We start from the raw sequence: 18262 nt of genomic DNA on the forward strand, positions 1-18262 counted from the left end.
TACAGCAATCTGAGTATTGCAGGGAGTAATAATCTGAGAATTGCAGGGATAATAGTCCCGGATCAATCATGGTCTGATACAGCAATCCGAGTATTGCAGGGATAATAGTCTCGGATCAATCATGGTCTGATACAGCAATCTGAGTATTGCAGAGAGTAATAGTCTCGGATCAATCATGGTCTGGTACAGCAATCTGAGTATTGCAGGGAGTAATAGTCTCGGATCAACCATGGTCTGATACAGCAATCTAAGTATTGCAGGGCGTAATAGTCTCGGATGAACCATGATCAGATACAGCAATCTGAGTATTGCAGCGAGTAATAGTCTCTGATCGACTATGGTCTGATACAGCAATCTGAGTATTGCAGGGAGTAATAGTCTCGGATCGACCATGGTCTGATACAGCAATCTGAGTATTGCAGGGAGTAATAGTCTCGGATTAATCATGGTCTGATACAGCAATCTGCGTATTGCAGGGACAATAGTCTCGGATCAATCATGGTCTGGTACAGCAATCTGAGTATTGCAGGGATAATAGTCGCGGATCAATCATGGTTTGATACAGCAATCTGCGTATTGCAGGGACAATAGTCTCGGATCAATCATGGTGTGATACAGCAACCTGAGTATTGCAGGAAGTAATAATCTGAGGATTGCAGGGAGTAATAGTCTCGGATCAATCATGGGGTGGTACATCAATCTGAGCATTGCAGGGATAATAGTCTCGGATCAATCATGGTCTGGTACAGCAACCTGAGTATTGCAGGGATAATAGTCCCGGATCAATCATGGTCTGATACAGCAATCTGAGTATTGTAGGGATAATAGTCTCGGATCAATCATGGTCTGATACAGCAGTCTGAGTATTGCAGGGATATTAGTCTCGGATCAATCATGGTCTGGTACAGCAATCTGAGTATTGCAGGGAGTAATAATCTGAGTATTGCAGGGATAATAGTCTCGGATCAATCATGGTCTGGCACAGCAATCTGAGAATTGCAGGGATTATAGTCTCGGATTAATCATGGTCTGGTACAGCAATCTGAGCATTGCAGGGAGTAATAGTCTCGGATCAATCATGGTCTGGTACAGCAATCTGAGTATTGCAGGGAGTATTAGTTTCGGATCAATCATGGTCTGGTACAGCAATCTGAGTATTGCAGGGAGTAATATTCTCAGATCAATCATGGTCTGGTACAGCAATCTGAGTATTGCAGGGAGTAATAGTCTCGGATCAAACATGGTCTGATACAGCAATCTGAGTATTGCAGAGAGTAATAGTCTCGGATCAATCATGGTCTAGCACAGCAATCTGAGTATTGCAGGGAGTAATAATCTGAGAATTGCAGGAATAACAGTCCCGGATCAATCATGGTCTGATACAGCAATCCGAGTATTGCAGGGATAATAGTCTCGGATCAATCATGGTCTGATACAGCAATCTGAGTATTGCAGAGAGTAGTAGTCTCGGATCAATCATGGTCTGGTACAGCAATCTGAGTATTGCAGGGAGTAATAGTCTCGGATCAACCATGGTCTGATACAGCAATCTAAGTATTGCAGGGAGTAATAGTCTCGGATCGACCATGGTCTGATACAGCAATTTGAGTATTGCAGGGAGTAATAGTCTCGGATCAACCATGGTCTGATACAGCAATCTGAGTATTGCAGGGAGTAATAGTCTGAGTATTGCAGGGATAATAGTCTCGGATCAATCATGGTCTGGTACAGCAATCTGAGTATTGCAGGGAGTAATAGTCTCGGATCAACCATGGTCTGATACAGCAATCTGAGTATTGCAGGGAGTAATAATCTCGGATCAACCATGGTCTGATACAGTAATCTGATTATTGCAGGGAGTAATACTCTGAGTATTGCAGGGATAATAGTCTCGGATCAACCATAGTCTGGTACATCAATCTGAGCATTGCAGGGATAATAGTCTCGGATCAATCATGGTCTGGTACAGCAATCTGAGTATTGCAGGGAGTAATAGTCTCGGATCAATCATGGTCTGGTACAGCAATCTGAGTATTGCAGGGTGTAATAGTCTCGGATCAATCATGGCCTGGTACAGTAATCTGAGTATTGCAGCGAGTAATAGTCTCGGATCAATCATGGTCTGATACAGCAATCTGCGTATTGCAGGGACAATAGTCTCGGATCAATCATGGTCTGGTACAGCAATCTGAGTATTGCAGGGATAATAGTCTCGGATCAATCATGGTCTGATACAGCAATCTGCCTATTGCTGGGACATTCGTCTCGGATCAATCATGGTCTGATACAGCAATCTGAGTATTGCAGGGATAATAGTCTCATATCAATCATGGTCTGGTACAGCAATCTGAGTATTGCAGGGAGTAATAACTGAGTATTGCAGGGATAATAGTCTCGGATCAATCATGGTCTGGCACAGCAATCTGAGCATTGCAGGGATAATAGTCTCGGATTAATCATGGTCTGGTACAGCAATCTGAGCATTGCAGAGAGTAATAGTGTCGGATAAATCATGGTCTGGTACAGCAATCTGAGTATTGCAGGGAGTATTAGTTTCGGATCAATCATGGTCTGGTACAGCAATCTGAGTATTGCAGGGAGTAATATTCTCAGATCAATCATGGTCTGGTACAGCAATCTGAGTATTGCAGGGAGTAATAGTCTCGGATCAAACATGGTCTGATACAGCAATCTGAGTATTGCAGAGTGTAATAGTCTCGGATCAATCATGGTCTAGTAGAGCAATCTGAGTATTGCAGGGAGTAATAATCTGAGAATTGCAGGGATAATAGTCCCGGATCAATCATGGTCTGATACAGCAATCCGAGTATTGCAGGGATAATAGTCTCGGATCAAACATGGTCTGATACAGCAATCTGAGTATTGCAGAGAGTAATAGTCTCGGATCAATCATGGTCTGGTACAGCAATCTGAGTATTGCAGGGAGTAATAGTCTCGGATCAACCATGGTCTGATACAGCAATCTAAGTATTGCAGGGCGTAATAGTCTCGGATGAACCATGATCAGAAACAGCAATCTGAGTATTGCAGCGAGTAATAGTCTCTGATCGACCATGGTCTGATACAGCAATCTGAGTATTGCAGGGAGTAATAGTCTCGGATCGACCATGGTCTGATACAGCGATCTGAGTATTGCAGGGAGTAATAGTCTCGGATTAATCATGGTCTGATACAGCAATCTGCGTATTGCAGGGGCAATAGTCTCGGATCAATCATGGTCTGGTACAGCAATCTGAGTATTGCAGGGATAATAGTCGCGGATCAATCATGGTTTGATACAGCAATCTGCGTATTGCAGGGACAATAGTCTCGGATCAATCATGGTGTGATACAGCAATCTGAGTATTGCAGGAAGTAATAATCTGAGGATTGCAGGGAGTAATAGTCTCGGATCAATCATGGGGTGGTACAGCAATCTGAGTATTGCAGGGAGTAATAGTCTCGGATCAATCATGGTCTGATACAGCAATCTGAGTATTGCTGGGAATAATAGTCTCAGATCAACAATGGTCTGATGCAGCAATCTGAGTATTACAGAGAGTAATAGTCTCGGATCAACCATGGTCTGATACAGCAATCTGAGTATTGCAGGGAGTAATAGTCTCGGATCAACCATGGTCTGATACAGCAATCTGAGTATTGCAGAGAGTAATAGTCTCGGATCAATCACGGTCTGGTACAGCAATCTGAGTATTGCAGGGAGAAATAGTCTCGGATCAACCATGGTCTGATACAGCAATCTGAGTATTGCAAGGAGTAATAGTCTCGGATGAACCATGATCTGATACAGCAATCTGAGTATTGCAGGAATAATAGTCTCGGATCAATGATGGTCTGATACAGCAATCTGAGTATTGCAGGGATAATAGTCTCCGATCAATCATGGTCTGATACAGCAATCTGAGTATTGCAGGGAGTAAAAGTCTGGGATCAATCATGGTCTGATACAGCAATCTGCGTATTGCAGGGACAATAGACTCGGATCAATCATGGTCTGGTACTGCAATCTGAATATTGCAGGGAGTAATAGACTCGGATCAATCTTGCTCTGGTACAGCAATCTGAGTTTTGCAGGGAGTAATAGTTTCGGATCAATCATGGTCTGGTACAGCAATCTGAGTATTGCAGGGAGTAATATTCTCAGATCAATCATGGTCTGGTACAGCAATCTGAGTATTGCAGGGAGTAATAGTCTCGGATGAACCATGGTCTGATACAGCAATCTGAGTATTGCAGAGAGTAATTGTCTCGGATCAATCATGGTCTGATACAGCAATCTGAGTATTGTAGGGATAATAGTCCCGGATCAACCATGGTCTGATACAGCAATCTGAGTATTGCAGGGAGTAAAAGTCTGAGTATTGGAGGGATAATTGTCTCGGATCAATCATGGTCTGATACAGCAATCTGCGTATTGCAGGGAGTAATAGTCTCGGATCAACCATGGTCTGATACAGCAATCTGAGTATTGCAGGGAGTAATAGTCTCGGATCAACCATGGTCTGATACAGCAGTCTGAGTATTGCAGGTAGTAATAATCTGAGTATTGCAGGGATAATCGTCCCGGATCAATCATGGTCTGATACAGCAATCTGAGTATTGCAGGGATAATGGTCTCGGATCAATCATGGTCTGATACAGCAATCTGAGTATTGCAGGGAGTAATAATCTGAGTATTGCAGGGATAATAGTCTCGGATCAATCATGGTCTGGTACAGCAATCTGAGCATTGCAGGGATAATAGTCTCGGATTAATCATGGTCTGGTACAGCAATCTGAGCATTGCAGGGAGTAATAGTCTCGGATCAATCATGGTCTGGTACAGCAATCTGAGTATTGCAAGGAGTATTAGTTTCGGATCAATCATGGTCTGGTACAGCAATCTGAGTATTGCAGAGATTAATAGTCTCGGATCAATCATGTTCTGGTTTGAGCAATCTGAGTATTGCAGGGAGTAATAGTCTCGGATCAACCATGGTCTGATACAGCAATCTAAGTATTGCAGGGAGTAATAGTCTCGGATGAACCATGATCAGATACAGCAATCTGAGTATTGCTGAGAGTAATAGTCTCTGATCGACCATGGTCTGATACAGCAATTTGAGTATTGCAGGGAGTAATAGTCTCGGATAAATCATGGTCTGATAGAGCAATCTGAGTATTGCAGGGAGTAATAGTCTCGGATTAATCATGGTCTGATACAGCAATCTGCGTATTGCAGGGACAATAGTCTCGGATCACTCATGGTCTGGTACAGCAATCTGAGTATTGCAGGGATAATAGTCGCGGATCAATCATGGTCTGATACAGCAATCTGCGTATTGCAGGGACAATAGTCTCGGATCAATCATGGTGTGATACAGCAATCTGAGTATTGCAGGAAGTAATAATCTGAGGATTGCAGGGAGTAATAGTCTCTGATCAATCATGGGGTGGTACAGCAATCTGTGTATTGCAGGGAGTAATAATCTGAGTATTGCAGGGATAATAGTCTCGGATCAATCATGGTCTGGTACAGCAATCTGAGCATTGCAGGGATAATAGTCTCGGATTAATCATGGTCTGGTACAGCAATCTGAGCATTGCAGGGAGTAATAGTCTCGGATCAATCATGGTCTGGTACAGCAATCTGAGTATTGCAGGGAGTATTAGTTTCGGATCAATCATGGTCTGGTACAGCAATCTGAGTATTGCAGGGAGTAATATTCTCAGATCAATCATGGTCTGGTACAGCAATCTGAGTATTGCAGGGAGTAATAGTCTCGGATCAACCATGGTCTGATACAGCAATCTGAGTATTGCAGAGAGTAATAGTCTCGGATCAATCATGGTCTAGTACAGCAATCTGAGTATTGCAGGGAGTAATAATCTGAGAATTGCAGGGATAATAGTCCCAGATCAATCATGGTCTGATACAGCAATCCGAGTATTGCAGGGATAATAGTCTCGGATCAGTCATGGTCTGATACAGCAATCTGAGTATTGCAGAGATTAATAGTCTCGGATCAATCATGTTCTGGTTCAGCAATGTGAGTATTGCAGGGAGTAATAGTCTCGGATCAACCATGGTCTGATACAGCAATCTAAGTATTGCAGGGAGTAATAGACTCGGATGAACCATGATCAGATACAGCAATCTGAGTATTGCTGAGAGTAATAGTCTCTGATCGACCATGGTCTGATACAGCAATTTGAGTATTGCAGGGAGTAATAGTCTCGGATCAATCATGGTCTGATAAAGCAATCTGAGTATTGCAGGGAGTAATAGTCTCGGATTAATCATGGTCTGATACAGCAATCTGCGTATTGCAGGGACAATAGTCTCGGATCAATCATGGTATGGTACAGCAATCTGAGTATTGCAGGGATAATAGTCGCGGATCAATCATGGTCTGATACAGCAATCTGCGTATTGCAGGGACAATAGTCTCGGATCAATCATGGTGTGATACAGCAATCTGAGTATTGCAGGGAGTAATAGTCACGGATCAATCATGGTCTGATACAGCAATCTGAGTATTGCAGGGAGTAATAGTCTCGGATCAATCATGGTCTGATACAGCAATCTGAGTATTGCTGGGAATAATAGTCTCAGATCAACCATGGTCTGATGCAGCAATCTGAGTATTGCAGGGAGTAATAGTCTCGGATGAACCATGATCTGATACAGCAATCTGAGTATTGCAGGGAATAATAGTCTCGGATCGACCATGGTCTGATACAGCAATTTGCGTATTGCAGGGAGTAATAGTCTCGGATCAATCATGGTCTGATACAGCAATCTGAGTATTGCTGGGAATAATAGTCTCAGATCAACCATGGTCTGATGCAGCAATCTGAGTATTGCAGGGAGTAATAGTCTCGGATGAACCATGATCTGATACAGCAATCTGAGTATTGCAGGGAATAATAGTCTCGGATCAACCATGGTCTGATACAGCAATCTAAGTATTGCAGGGAGTAATAGACTCGGATGAACCATGATCAGATACAGCAATCTGAGTATTGCTGAGAGTAATAGTCTCTGATCGACCATGGTCTGATACAGCAATTTGAGTATTGCAGGGAGTAATAGTCTCGGATCAATCATGGTCTGATACAGCAATCTGAGTATTGCAGGGAGTAATAGTCTCGGATTAATCATGGTCTGATACAGCAATCTGCGTATTGCAGGGACAATAGTCTCGGATCAATCATGGTATGGTACAGCAATCTGAGTATTGCAGGGATAATAGTCGCGGATCAATCATGGTCTGATACAGCAATCTGCGTATTGCAGGGAGTAATAGTCTCGGATGAACCATGATCTGATACAGCAATCTGAGTATTGCAGGGAATAATAGTCTCGGATCGACCATGGTCTGATACAGCAATTTGCGTATTGCAGGGGTTAATAGTCTCGGATCAATCATGGTCTGATACAGCAATCTGAGGATTGCAGGGAGTAATAATCTGAGTATTGCAGGGATAATAGTCTCGGATCAATGATGGTCTGATACAGCAATCTGAGTATTGCGGGGATAATAGTCTCGGATTAATCATGGTCTGGTACAGCAATCTGAGCATTGCAGGGAGTAATAGTCTCGGATCAATCATGGTCTGGTACAGCAATCTGAGTATTGCAGGGAGTATTCGTTTCGGATCAATCATGGTCTGGTACAGCAATCTGAGTATTGCAGGGAGTAATAGTCTCGGATTAATCATGGTCTGATACAGCAATCTGCGTATTGCAGGGAAAATAGTCTCGGATCAATCATGGTCTGGTACAGCAATCTGAGTATTGCAGGGATAATAGTCGCGGATCAATCATGGTCTGATACAGCAATCTGCGTATTGCAGGAAGTAATAATCTGAGGATTGCAGGGAGTAATAGTCTCGGATCAATCATGGGGTGGTACAGCAATCTGAGTATTGCAGGGAGTAATAATCTGAGTATTGCAGGGATAATAGTCTCGGATCAATCATGGTCTGGTACAGCAATCTGAGCATTGCAGGGATAATAGTCTCGGATTAATCATGGTCTGGTACAGCAATCTGAGCATTGCAGGGAGTAATAGTCTCGGATCAATCATGGTCTGGTACAGCAATCTGAGTATTGCAGGGAGTATTAGTTTCGGATCAATCATGGTCTGGTACAGCAATCTGAGTATTGCAGGGAGTAATATTCTCAGATCAATCATGGTCTGGTACAGCAATCTGAGTATTGCAGGGAGTAATAGTCTCAGATCAACCATGGTCTGATACAGCAATCTGAGTATTGCAGAGAGTAATAGTCTCGGATCAATCATGGTCTAGTACAGCAATCTGAGTATTGCAGGGAGTAATAATCTGAGAATTGCAGGGATAATAGTCCCGGATCAATCATGGTCTGATACAGCAATCCGAGTATTGCAGGGATAATAGTCTCGGATCAATCATGGTCTGATACAGCAATCTGAGTATTGCAGAGATTAATAGTCTCGGATCAATCATGTTCTGGTTCAGCAATCTGAGTATTGCAGGGAGTAATAGTCTCGGATCAACCATGGTCTGATACAGCAATCTAAGTATTGCAGGGACAATAGTCTCGGATCAATCATGGTGTGATACAGCAATCTGAGTATTGCAGGAAGTAATAATCTGAGGATTGCAGGGAGTAATAGACTCGGATCAATCATGGGGTGGTGCAGCAATCTGAGTATTGCAGGGAGTAATAGTCTCGGATCAATCATGGTCTGATACAGCAATCTGAGTATTGCAGGGAGTAATAGTCTCGGATCAATCATGGTCTGATACAGCAATCTGAGTATTGCTGGGAATAATAGTCTCAGATCAACCATGGTCTGATGCAGCAATCTGAGTATTGCAGGGAGTAATAGTCTCGGATGAACCATGATCTGATACAGCAATCTGAGTATTGCAGGGAGTAATAGTCTCGGATCGACCATGGTCTGATACAGCAATTTGCGTATTGCAGGGGTTAATAGTCTCGGATCAATCATGGTCTGATACAGCAATCTGAGGATTGCAGGGAGTAATAATCTGAGTATTGCAGGGATAATAGTCTCGGATCAATGATGGTCTGATACAGCAATCTGAGTATTGCAGGGATAATAGTCTCGGATTAATCATGGTCTGGTACAGCAATCTGAGCATTGCAGGGAGTAATAGTCTCGGATCAATCATGGTCTGGTACAGCAATCTGAGTATTGCAGGGAGTATTAGTTTCGGATCAATCATGGTCTGGTACAGCAATCTGAGTATTGCAGGGAGTAATATTCTCAGATCAATCATGGTCTGGTACAGCAATCTGAGTATTGCAGGGAGTAATATTCTCAGATCAATCATGGTCTGGTACAGCAATCTGAGTATTGCAGGGAGTAATAGTCTCGGATCAATCATGGTCTGATACAGCAATCTGAGTATTGCAGAGATTAATAGTCTCGGATCAATCATGTTCTGGTTCAGTAATCTGAGTATTGCAGGGAGTAATAGTCTCGGATCAACCATGGTCTGATACAGCAATCTAAGTATTGCAGAGAGTAATAGTCTCGGATGAACCATGATCAGATACAGCAATCTGAGTATTGCTGAGAGTAATAGTCTCTGATCGACCATGGTCTGATACAGCAATTTGAGTATTGCAGAGAGTAATAGTCTCGGATCAATCATGGTCTGATACAGCAATCTGAGTATTGCAGAGAGTAATAGTCTCGGATTAATCATGGTCTGATACAGCAATCTGCGTATTGCAGGGACAATAGTCTCGGATCAATCATGGTCTGGTACAGCAATCTGAGTATTGCAGGGATAATAGTCGCGGATCAATCATGGTCTGATACAGCAATCTGCGTATTGCAGGGACAATAGTCTCGGATCAATCGTGGTGTGATACAGCAATCTGAGTATTGCAGGAAGTAATAATCAGAGGATTGCAGGGAGTAATAGTCTCGGATCAATCATGGGGTGGTACAGCAATCTGAGTATTGCAGGGAGTAATAATCTGAGTATTGCAGGGATAATAGTCTCGGATCAATCATGGTCTGGTACAGCAATCTGAGCATTGCAGGGATAATAGTCTCGGATTAATCATGGTCTGGTACAGCAATCTGAGCATTGCAGGGAGTAATAGTCTAGGATCAATCATGGTCTGGTACAGCAATCTGAGTATTGCAGGGAGTATTAGTTTCGGATCAATCATGGTCTGGTACAGCAATCTGAGTATTGCAGGGAGTAATATTCTCAGATCAATCATGGTCTGGTACAGCAATCTGAGTATTGCAGGGAGTAATAGTCTCGGATCAACCATGGTCTGATACAGCAATCTGAGTATTGCAGAGAGTAATAGTCTCGGATCAATCATGGTCTAGTACAGCAATCTGAGTATTGCAGGGAGTAATAATCTGAGAATTGCAGGGATAATAGTCCCGGATCAATCATGGTCTGATACTGCAATCCGAGTATTGCAGGGATAATAGTCTCGGATCAATCATGGTCTGATACAGCAATCTGAGTATTGCAGAGATTAATAGTCCCGGATCAATCATGTTCTGGTTCAGCAATCTGAGTATTGCAAGGAGTAATAGTCTCGTATCAACCATGGTCTGATACAGCAATCTAAGTATTGCAGGGAGTAATAGACTCGGATGAACCATGATCAGATACAGCAATCTGAGTATTGCTGAGAGTAATAGTCTCTGATCGACCATGGTCTGATACAGCAATTTGAGTATTGCAGGGAGTAATAGTCTCGGATCAATCATGGTCTGATACAGCAATCTGAGTATTGCAGGGAGTAATAGTCTCGGATTAATCATGGTCTGATACAGCAATCTGCGTATTGCAGGGACAATAGTCTCGGATCAATCATGGTCTGGTACAGCAATCTGAGTATTGCAGGGATAATAGTCGCGGATCAATCATGGTCTGATACATCAATCTGCGTATTGCAGGGACAATAGTCTCGGATCAATCATGGTGTGATACAGCAATCTGAGTATTGCAGGAAGTAATAATCTGAGGATTGCAGGGAGTAATAGTCTCGGATCAATCATGCGGTGGTACAGCAATCTGAGTATTGCAGGGAGTAATAGTCTCGGATCAATCATGGTCTGATACAGCAATCTGAGTATTGCAGGGAGTAATAGTCTCGGATCAATCATGGTCTGATACAGCAATCTGAGTATTGCAGGGAATAATAGTCTCAGATCAACCATGGTCTGATGCAGCAATCTGAGTATTGCAGGGAGTAATAGTCTCGGATCAACCATGGTCTGATACAGCAATCTGAGTATTGCAGAGAGTAATAGTCTCGGATCAATCACGGTCTGGTACAGCAATCTGAGTATTGCAGGGAGTAATAGTCTCGGATGAACCATGATCTGATACAGCAATCTGAGTATTGCAGGGAGTAATAGTCTCGGATCGACCATGGTCTGATACAGCAATTTGCGTATTGCAGGGGTTAATAGTCTCGGATCAATCATGGTCTGATACAGCAATCTGAGGATTGCAGGGAGTAATAATCTGAGTATTGCAGGGATAATAGTCTCGGATCACTGATGGTCTGATACAGCAATCTGAGTATTGCAGGGATAATAGTCTCGGATTAATCATGGTCTGGTACAGCAATCTGAGCATTGCAGGGAGTAATAGTCTCGGATCAATCATGGTCTGGTACAGCAATCTGAGTATTGCAGGGAGTATTAGTTTCGGATCAGTCATGGTCTGGTACAGCAATCTGAGTATTGCAGGGAGTAATATTCTCAGATCAATCATGGTCTGGTACAGCAATCTGAGTATTGCAGGGAGTAATAGTCTCGGATCAAACATGGTCTGATACAGCAATCTGAGTATTGCAGAGAGTAATAGTCTCGGATCAATCATGGTCTAGTACAGCAATCTGAGTATCGCAGGGAGTAATAATCTGAGAATTGCAGGGATAATAGTCCCGGATCAATCATGGTCTGATACAGCAATCCGAGTATTGCAGGGATAATAGTCTCGGATCAATCATGGTCTGATACAGCAATCTGAGTATTGCAGAGAGTAATAGGCTCGGATCAATCATGGTCTGGTACAGCAATCTCAGTATTGCAGGGAGTAATAGTCTCGGATCAACCATGGTCTGATACAGCAATCTAAGTATTGCAGGGCGTAATAGTCTCGGATGAACCATGATCAGATACAGCAATCTGAGTATTGCAGCGAGTAACAGTCTCTGATCGACCATGGTCTGATACAGCAATCTGAGTATTGCAGGGAGTAATAGTCTTGGATCGACCATGGTCTGATAAAGCAATCTGAGTATTGCAGGGAGTAATAGTCTCGGATTAATCATGGTCTGATACAGCAATCTGCGTATTGCAGGGACAATAGTCTCGGATCAATCATGGTCTGGTACAGCAATCTGAGTGTTGCAGGGATAATAGTCGCGGATCAATCATGGATTGATACAGCAATCTGCGTATTGCAGGGACAATAGTCTCGGATCAATCATGGTGTGATACAGCAATCTGAGTATTGCAGGGAGTAATAGTCTCGGATCAATCATGGGGTGGTACAGCAATCTGAGTATTGCAGGGAGTAATAGTCTCGGAACAATCATGGTCTGATACAGCAATCTGAGTATTGCAGGGAGTAATAGTCTCGGATCAATCATGGTCTGATACAGCAATCTGATTATTGCAGGGAGTAATACTCTGAGTATTGCAGGGATAATAGTCTCGGATCAACAATGGTCTGGTACATCGATCTGAGCATTGCAGGGATAATAGTCTCGGATCAATCATGGTCTGGTACAGCAATCTGAGTATTGCAGGGAGTAATAGTCTCGGATCAATCATGGTCTGGTACAGCAATCTGAGTATTGCAGGGAGTAATAGTCTCGGATCAATCATGGCCTGGTACAGTAATCTGAGTATTGCAGGGAGTAATAGTCTCGGATCAATCATGGTCTGATACAGCAATCTGCGTATTGCAGGGACAATAGTCTCGGATCAATCATGGTCTGGTACAGCAATCTGAGTATTGCAGGGATAATAGTCTCGGATCAATCATGGTCTGATACAGCAATCTGCGTATTGCTGGGAGATTCGTCTCGGATCAATCATCGTCTGATACAGCAATCTGAGTATTGTAGGGATAATAGTCTCGGATCAATCATGGTCTGGCACAGCAATCTGAGCATTGCAGGGATAATAGTCTCGGATTAATCATGGTCTGGTACAGCAATCTGAGCATTGCAGGGAGTAATAGTCTCGGATCAATCATGGTCTGGTACAGCAATCTGAGTATTGCAGGGAGTATTAGTTTCGGATCAATCATGGTCTGGTACAGCAATCTAAGTATTACAGGGAGTAATATTCTCAGATCAATCATGGTCTGCTACAGCAATCTGAGTATTGCAGGGAGTAATAGTCTCGGATCAAACATGGTCTGATACAGCAATCTGAGTATTGCAGAGAGTAATAGTCTCGGATCAATCATGGTCTAGTACAGCAATCTGAGTATTGCAGGGAGTAATAATCTGAGAATTGCAGGGATGATAGTCCCGGATCAATCATGGTCTGATACAGCAATCCGAGTATTGCAGGGATAATAGTCTCGGATCAATCATGGTCTGATACAGCAATCTGAGTATTGCAGAGAGTAATAGTCTCGGATCAATCATGGTCTGGTACAGCAATCTGAGTATTGCAGGGAGTAATAGTCTCGGATCAACCATGGTCTGATACAGCAATCTAAGTATTGCAGGGCGTAATAGTCTCGGATGAACCATGATCAGACACAGCAATCTGAGTATTGCAGCGAGTAATAGTCTCTGATCGACCATGGTCTGATACAGCAATCTGAGTATTGCAGGGAGTAATAGTCTCGGATCGACCATGGTCTGATACAGCGATCTGAGTATTGCAGGGAGTAATAGTCTCGGATTAATCATGGTCTGATACAGCAATCTGCGTATTGCAGGGACAATAGTCTCGGATCAATCATGGTCTGGTACAGCAATCTGAGTATTGCAGGGATAATAGTCGCGGATCAATCATGGTTTGATACAGCAATCTGCGTATTGCAGGGACAATAGTCTCGGATCAATTATGGTGTGATACAGCAATCTGAGTATTGCAGGAAGTAATAATCTGAGGATTGCAGGGAGTAATAGTCTCGGATCAATCATGGGGTGGTACAGCAATCTGAGTATTGCAGGGAGTAATAGTCTCGGATCAATCATGGTCTGATACAGCAATCTGAGTATTGCAGGGAGTAATAGTCTCGGATCAATCATGGTCTGATACAGCAATCTGAGTATTGCTGGGAATAATAGTCTCAGATCAACCATGGTCTGATGCAGCAATCTGAGTATTACAGAGAGTAATAGTCTCGGATCAACCATGGTCTGATACAGCAATCTGAGTATTGCAGGGAGTAATAGTCTCGGATCAACCATGGTCTGATACAGCAATCTGAGTATTGCAGAGAGTAATAGTCTCGGATCAATCACGGTCTGGTACAGCAATCTGAGTATTGCAGGGAGTAATAGTCTCGGATCAACCATGGTCTGATACAGCAATCTGAGTATTGCAGGGAGTAAAAGTCTCGGATGAACCATGATCTGATACAGCAATCTGAGTATTGCAGGAATAATAGTCTCGGATCAATGATGGTCTGATAAAGCAATCTGAGTATTGCAGGGATAATAGTCTCCGATCAATCATGTTCTGATACAGCAATCTGAGTATTGCAGGGAGTAAAAGTCTGGGATCAATCATGGTCTGATACAGCAATCTGCGTATTGCAGGGACAATAGTCTCGGATCAATCATGGTCTGGTACTGCAATCTGAGTATTGAAGGGATAATAGTCTCGGATTAATCATGGTCTGATACAGCAATCTGAGTATTGCAGGGATAATAGTCTCGGATCAATCATGGTCTAATAGAGCAATCTGAGTATTGCAGGGAGTAATAATCTGAGTATTGCAGGGATGATTGTCCCGGATCAATCATGGTCTGATACAGCAATCTGAGTATTGCAGGGATAATAGTCTCGGATCAATCATGGTCTGATACAGCAATCTGTGTATTGCAGGGATAGTAGTCTCGGATCAATCATGGTCTGGTACAGCAATCTGAGTATTGCAACGAGTAATAGTGTCGGATCAATCATGGTCTGGTACAGCAATCTGAATATTGCAGGGAGTAATAGACTCGGATCAATCATGGTCTGGTACAGCAATCTGAGTATTGCAGGGAGTAATAGTTTCGGATCAATCATGGTCTGGTACAGCAATCTGAGTATTGCAGGGAGTAATATTCTCAGATCAATCATGGTCTGGTACAGCAATCTGAGTATTGCAGGGAGTAATAGTCTCGGATCAATCATGGCCTGGTACAGCAATCTCAGAATTGCAGGGAGTCATAGTCTCGGATTAACCATGGTCTGATACAGCAATCTGAGTATTGCAGGGAGTAATAGTCTCGGATCAACCATGGTCTGATACAGCAATCTGAGTATTGCAGGGAGTAATAGTCTCGGATCGACCATGGTCTGATACAGCAATTTGAGTATTGCAGGGAGTAATAGTCTCGGATCAACCATGGTCTGATACAGCAATCTGAGTATTGCAGGGAGTAATAGTCTGAGTATTGCAGGGATAATAGTCTCGGATCAATCATGGTCTGGTACAGCAATCTGAGTATTGCAGGGAGTAATAGTCTCGGATCAATCATGGTCTGGTACAGCAATCTGAGTATTGCAGGGAGTAATAGACTCGGATCAATCATGGTCTGATACAGCAATCTGCGTATTGCAGGGACAATTGTCTCGGATCAATCATGGCCTGGTACAGCAATCTGAGTATTGCAGGGATAATAGTCTCGGATCAATCATGGTCTGATACAGCAATCTGCGTATTGCTGGGACATTCGTCTCGGATCAATCATGGTCTGATACAGCAGTCTGAGTATTGCAGGTAGTAATAATCTGAGTATTGCAGGGATAATCGTCCCGGATCAATCATGGTCTGATACAGCAATCTGAGTATTGCAGGGATAATAGTCTCGGATCAATCATGGCCTGATACAGCAATCTGAGTATTGCAGGGATAATAGTCTCGGATCAATCATGGTCTGGTACAGCAATCTGAGTATTGCAGGGAGTAATAATCTGGGTATTGCAGGGATAATAGTCTCGGATCAATCATGGTCTGGTACAGCAATCTGAGCATTGCAGGGATAATAGTCTCGGATTAATCATGGTCTGGTACAGCAATCTGAGCATTGCAGGGAGTAATAGTCTCGGATCAATCATGGTCTGGTACAGCAATCTGAGTATTGCAGGGAGTATTAGTTTCGGATCAATCATGGTCTGGTACAGCAATTTGAGTATTGCAGGGAGTAATATTCTCAGATCAATCATGGTCTGGTACAGCAATCTGAGTATTGCAGGGGGTAATAGTCTCGGGTCAACCATGGTCTGATACAGCAATCTAAGTATTGCAGGGAGTAATAGTCTCGGATGAACCATGATCAGATACAGCAATCTGAGTATTGCTGAGAGTAATAGTCTCTGATCGACCATGATCTGATACAGCAATTTGAGTATTGCAGGGAGTAATAGTCTCGGATCAATCATGGTCTGATACAGCAATCTGAGTATTGCAGTGAGTAATAGTCTCGGATTAATCATGGTCTGATACAGCAATCTGCGTATTGCAGGGACAATAGTCTCGGATCAATCATGGTCTGGTACAGCAATCTGAGTATTGCAGGGATAATGGTCGCGGATCAATCATGGTCTGATACAGCAATCTGCGTATTGCAGGGACAATAGTCTCGGATCAATCATGGTGTGATACAGCAATCTGAGTATTGCAGGAAGTAATAATCTGAGGATTGCAGGGAGTAATAGTCTCGGATCAAACATTGGGTGGTACAGCAATCTGAGTATTGCAGGGAGTAATAATCTGAGTATTGCAGGGATAATAGTCTCGGATCAATCATGGTCTGGTACAGCAATCTGAGCATTGCAGGGATAATAGTCTCGGATTAATCATGGTCTGGTACAGCAATCTGAGCATTGCAGGGAGTAATAGTCTCGGATCAATCATGGTCTGGTACAGCAATCTGAGTATTGCAGGGAGTAATAGTCTCGGATCAACCATGGTCTGATACAGCAATCTGAGTATTGCAGAGAGTAATAGTCTCGGATCAATCATGGTCTAGTACAGCAATCTGAATATTGCAGGGAGTAATAATCTGAGAATTGCAGGGATAATAGTCCCGGATCAATCATGGTCTGATACAGCAATCCGAGTATTGCAGGGATAATAGTCTCGGATGAACCATGATCAGATACAGCAATCTGAGTATTGCTGAGAGTAATAGTCTCTGATCGACCATGGTCTGATACAGCAATTTGAGTATTGCAGGGTGTAATAGTCTCGGATCAATCATGGTCTGATACAGCAATCTGAGTATTGCAGGGAGTAATAGTCTCGGATTAATCATGGTCTGATACAGCAATCTGCGTATTGCAGGGACAATAGTCTCGGATCAATCATGGTCTGGTACTGCAATCTGAGTATTGCAGGGATAATAGTCGCGGATCAATCATGGTCTGATACAGCAATCTGCGTATTGCAGGGACAATAGTCTCGGATCAATCATGGTGTGATACAGCAATCTGAGTATTGCAGGAAGTAATAATCTGAGGATTGCAGGGAGTAATAGTCTCGGATCAATCATGGGGTGGTACAGCAATCTGAGTATTGCAGGGAGTAATAGTCTCGGATCAATCATGGGGTGGTACAGCAATCTGAGTATTGCAGGGAGTAATAGTCTCGGATCAATCAAGATCTGATACAGCAATCTGAGTATTGCAGGGAGTAATAGTCTCGGATCAATCATGGTCTGATACAGCAATCTGAGTATTGCAGGTAATAATAGTCTCAGATCAACCATGGTCTGATGCAGCAATCTGAGTATTGCAGGGAGTAATAGTCTCGGATCAACCATGGTCTGATACAGCAATCTGAGTATTGCAGAGAGTAATAGTCTCGGATCAATCACGGTCTGGTACAGCAATCTGAGTATTGCAGGGAGTAATAGTCTCGGATAAACCATGGTCTGATTCAGCAATCTGAGTATTGCAGGGAGTAATAGTCTCGGATGAACCATGATCTGATACAGCAATCTGAGTATTGCAGGGAGTAATAGTCTCGGATCGACCATGGTCTGATACAGCAATTTGCGTATTGCAGG

Source organism: Mobula birostris, chromosome 9 (assembly GCF_030028105.1).
Source record: "Mobula birostris isolate sMobBir1 chromosome 9, sMobBir1.hap1, whole genome shotgun sequence".
NCBI lineage: Eukaryota > Metazoa > Chordata > Chondrichthyes > Myliobatiformes > Myliobatidae > Mobula > Mobula birostris.